Here is a 5,466-nt window from a genome sequence, read left to right on the forward strand (position 1 = left end):
AAGTTATCCTGGAGGACTGCAGAAAAAAGGAGGAGGAACCTCAGCATGGCTTGGATTGACTACAAAAAGGCATTTGACAGTGTACCACACTCCTGGATCATGAGGTGCTTAGAACTCTACAACATCAATGAGAAAATAAGATCTTTCCTTTCTTTGAAAATTCAGATTTTAATTTTAATTCTACTTGTTTTGCTTGATTCATAAAAACTCTGTTCTAAACTGCACAATTTCACATTTGGGCAAATTATTAATTTTTGGTCCTGAAAACCATGAAATCCACCCAAAATTGAACAAGGTTCCAAACAAAACGCCATTCAAGAAAATTTAAACTCACAGTTTTGTAAAAGAACCTCAACTTCCAGCAAAAATATTTCTGTCCCCTGATCCAGTCGACTCTCTGCTGTCAACATTTCAGCTGGAACTTCAGGTTTCATTCAAAAGTCTATTTACACAATAGTATAAACACTAAAATGACTCTTAGAAAATTTCCAGCCGTTGGTAAAGAATTTTATTTGGGGTTTGTCATCATTTTCCTCGCCTGTGTAGTGCAGGGAAATAGTTGGAGAATAAACCCGGGTGAGCTCTGGTTATTAACTAGAACAGGGTCATGATGTCAATCCTCTGGGGGCTGCTCACCTTTGACCTTTGCACCATGTTAGAAAAATCCATTTAACAAAAATAAATTCATGGTGTTCGGGTTCAGCAGTGATCAGTTTCAACGTCAGAAAAGCAGCTGATGGTCTTTTTACTGATAAAGCGTCCAGGCATAAACTCTGAATGTGTCTCTGGATGAGTCTCAGACAGTTGGATCGTGTCCTTCACATGGACTGAGAGCCACCTGGCATCATGGGTGTGGTCAAGAACAAACATCCAAGACAGAAGTAGAGTCAGCACTTGTATATCCAACTCAAAGTCAGCCTGCCTCTATGACCTCACAAAGAGCAGCATGTCAATCTCCAGGGTCAGTGTTTGGAGTCAAAGTGGTATTAGTCAAATTCATGGTATTAATGTGGGACCTGCAGTGTCACTCTAAATCAACTCAAACATTTTTTCACAAATTAAAATTTGATTGTTTAGTTATTCAAGAATTCATTCATTTTATGGTTATTTACAACAAACATTGGTGATATTTAAATTTCTATCCAAGTCTGGGATTTACAGTGGATCAAATAAGTATTTTATCCACTGCCGATTTCGCAGGTTTTCCCACCTACAAAGAATGTGGAGGTCTGTAATTTTTATCGTAGGTACACTTCAACCATGAGAGACAGAATCTAAAAACAAATTCTGAAAAATTACATTGTATGATTTTTAACCTCCTAAGACCCGGAGGTTCTCGTGAAACAAAACTTAGTTTATGGACTAGATAACCAAAAATGTCATGTCCACATATGTGGATGCCAGGCCCTAGGAGGTTAAATAATTAATTTGCATTTTATTGTATGAAATAAGTATTTGAACACCTACCAACCAGCAAGAATTCTGTCTCTCACAGACCTGTTAATTTGTCTTTAAGAAGCCCTCTTATTCTGCACTCTTTACCTGTATTAATTGCACCTGTTTGAACTTGTTACCTGTATAAAAGACACCTGTTCACACACTTAATCAATCACACTCCAACCTGTCCACCATAGCCAAGACCAAAGAGCTGTCTAAGGACACAAGGGACAAAAACTACAGGAAACATCTGACCTCTGGAACTGCAAACAAAGGTTTCTGTACCAAACATTAAGGTCTGTTTGTCTATTGGATCAATTATTATTTCCATCCATCCATTTTGTTCCACTTTATCCAGAGTCGGGTTGCGGGGGCAGCAGCTCAGGCAAAGCCGCCCAGACCTCTCGATCCACACACACCTCCCCCAGCTTCTCCGGGGGAACCCCGAGGTGTTCCCAATCCATCTGAGAGATGTAGACCCTCCAGCATGTCCTGGGTCTTCCCCGGGGCCTCCTCCCGATGGGACGTGCCCTGAACACCTCTCCAGCGAGGCTTCCAGGGGGCATCCGAAAAAGATGCCCGAGCCACCTCAGCTGGCTCCTTTCGACGTGGAGGAGCTCCTCCAGAGTGACCGAGCTCCTCACCCTATCTCTAAGGGAATGCCCAGCCACCCTGCGAAGGAAACTCATCTCGGCCGCTTGTAATCGCGATCTTGTTCTTTCAGTCATGAGCCAAATCTCATGACCACAGGTGAAGGTCGGAACATAGATCAATCGGTAAATCGAGAGCTTTGTCTCCCTACTCAGCTCTCTCTTCACCACAATGGTCCGATACAGCGACCGCATCACTGTAGATGCTGCACCGATGCATGTATCGATCTCACACTCCATCCATCCCTCACTCGTGAACAAGACCCCGAGATACTTAAACTCCTCCACTTGATGCAAGGACACGCCACCGACCTGAAGAGGGCAAAGCACCTTTTTCCGGTCGAGAACCATGGCCTCGGATTTGGAGGTGCTGATTTTCATCCCGGACGCTTCACACTTGGCTGCAATCCGCTCCAGTGCACGCTGAAGGTCCTGATTTGACAAAGCCAACAGAACCACATCGTCCACAAACAGCAGAGATAAGATTCTGTGGTTCCCAAACCAGATCCCCTCTCCACCCTGGCTGCGCCTAGAAATTCTGCCCATAAAGGTAATGAACAGAAACCGGTGTCAAAGGGCAGCCCTGGCGGAGGCCAACGTGCACTGGAAACAGGTTTGACTTACTACTGGCAATGCGAACCAAGCTCCTGCTGCGGTTGTACAGGGACCAGATAGCCCTTAACAAAGAACCCTAGACCCCGTACTCCTGGAGCACCCCCCACAGGGTGCTTCGAGGGACACGTCGAACACCTTCTCCAGATCCTCAAAACATATGTGACTGGTTGGGTGAACTCCCATGAACCCTCGAGCACCCGATGGAGGGTGTAGAGCTGGTCCAGTGTGACCAGGACGAAAACCACACTGCTCCTCCTGAATCTGAGGTTCGACTATTGGTCGAATTCTCCTCTCCAGTACTCTGGAATAGACATTACCGGGGAGGCTGAGGAGTGTGATCCCCCTGTAGTTGGAACACACCCTCCAGTCCTCCTTTTTAAGCAGAGGGACCCCCTACCCCAGTCTGCCAATCCAGAGGCACTGTCCCCGACTGCCACGCGATGTTGCAGAGACATGTCAACCAAGACAGTCCCACAACATCCAGAGACTTAAGGTACTCCAGATGGATTTCATCCACCCCAGGAGCCTTGCCACCGAGGAGCTGGTTGGAGTTGGCTGTGGAATGGAGGATGCTACTGCCACACTTTTAAATCTTGTTTTTAAACACCTTGAGGGCAACAAAGCACATGCCAAACTTTTATTTCTTGACTTTTCATCTGCTTTTAATACTATCCAACCTCACATCTTAATCGACAAACTTGTGAATAATTTTTCTGTAGATTTTAATATTGTTGGTTGGATTTTAGATTTTTTTAACAGACCGATCACAGAGAATCAGAGTAAATGGGTGCATGTCAGACACCCTTGTCCTCAACAGGATCTCCAGGCTGTGTCCTTTCGCCACTTTTGTACATATTGTACACTAATGATTGTCAAAGCCATCACGAAAATCATTTTATTTTGAAATTTGCAGACAATACTGTCATTGTTAGTCTCTTACAAAATCACAAGAACAACCATGGCCCGGTGGTGGAAGATTTTGTAAAGTGGTGTGATGAGTCATATTTACAACTAAATGTGGCTAAAACTAAAGATATGTCTGTGGACTTCCGACGACAGCTCAGACCAGCTCAGGCTACCTTCATTAAGGGCCAGCAGGTGGAGTCTGTGGAAACTTATAAGTATCTGGGGACTATAATTGACCACAAGATAAATTTTAATGTTAATACTGTTGTGTAAAAAGGGTCAACAATATCTGTTCTGTCTTCGTAAATTGTCTTTTCAAGTGGATAAGACTATTCTGATTATTTTTTACAAATCTCATATCGAGTCTGTTTTAACCTTTTCTATGTTGTGCTGGTATGGGAATCTCAGTCTTAAGGCTAAAAATTCACTGGTTAAAATAGTGAAGGCCTGTGGAAAGGTACTGGGAGTACCACAGAGTACGTTGTCTGACCTGTACCCCAGACAAGTAAAGAGGAAAGCATTGAGTATACTGTGGAACTCTGCTCATCCTCTTTTTACTGACTTTCAATATTTACCTTCTGGCTCACGGCTCAGGTTTCCCTCTGTGAAGGGCAACAGATTTAAGTTCTCTTTTGTTCCTGCAGCCATTACTGTTCTGAACACAGACCAAGGAAGGAGTTAAAACTGTGGAAGCATTTTAATGGACTGTATGTTTTAATGTTTGGACTGTGTAATTGTTTGTGATGCTGCACCACGGTACTGATAAGTGTTCTGTGTGTCATGTGCTTTCATTGTATTCTCAAGCTGCAAAACTAATTGCCTAATTTGTCAGAATTTCTTCAAGGCTGACCGATAGTCGTCCTCCATGGCCTCCCCAAACTCCTCCCAGACCCATGTTTTTGCCTCTGCGACTGCATAGGCTGCAGCATGCTTGGCCTGACGGTACCTGTCAGCTGCCTCTGGAGTCCCACCTGCCAACAAAGACAAGTAGGACTCCTTCTTCAGCTTAACGGCATCCCTTACTTCCAGCGTCCACCAGCGAGTTCGGGGATTGGCGCCACAATGGGCACCAGAGACCTTGCGACCACAGCTGCGAGCAGCCGCATCAACAATGGAGGTGGAGAACATGGTCCACTCGGACGCCATGTCTCCAAACTTCCCCTGGGATCTGGGAGAAGCTCTCCTGGAGGTGGGAGTTGAAGACCTCGCTGACAGAGGGTTCCGTCAGTTGTTTCCTGCAGACCCTCATGATACATTTGGGCCTGCCAGGTCTGACCAGCTTCATCCCCTCCCAGTGGATCCAACTCACCACCAGGTGGTGATCAGCTGACAGCTCAGCCCCTCTCTTCACCCGACGTGTGGCCGAAGGTCAGATGATATGACTACAAAGTCAATCATCGACCTCCAGCTCAGGGTGTCCTGGTGCCACGTGCACTTATGGACACCCTTGTGCTTGAACATGGTGTTCGTGATGGACAAACTGTGGCCAGGACAGAAGTCCAACAACTGAACACCACTTGGGTTCAGATCGGGAGGCCGTGCTTCCCGATCACCCCCCCTCCAGGTCTCACTGCCACTGCCCACGTGGGTGTTGAAGTCCCCCAGGAGAACAATGGAGTCCCCAGTCAGAGCATTATCTAGTACCCCTCCCAAGGACTCCAAGAAGGTCAGGTACTCTGCACTGCTGCTCAGCCCGTAGGCCGAGACAACAGTGAGAGACCTGTCCCCAACCCGAAGGCGTAGGGACGTGACCCTCTCGTTCACTGGGGTGAACTTCAACACATGGCGACTGAGCTCGGGAGCAATAAGCAATGCTACCCTCACCCGCCACCTCTCCCCGTGGGCAATGCCAGAAAAG

The sequence above is a fragment of the Thalassophryne amazonica genome, unplaced genomic scaffold (assembly GCF_902500255.1).
Source record: "Thalassophryne amazonica unplaced genomic scaffold, fThaAma1.1, whole genome shotgun sequence".
In the NCBI taxonomy this organism is placed as follows: domain Eukaryota; kingdom Metazoa; phylum Chordata; class Actinopteri; order Batrachoidiformes; family Batrachoididae; genus Thalassophryne; species Thalassophryne amazonica.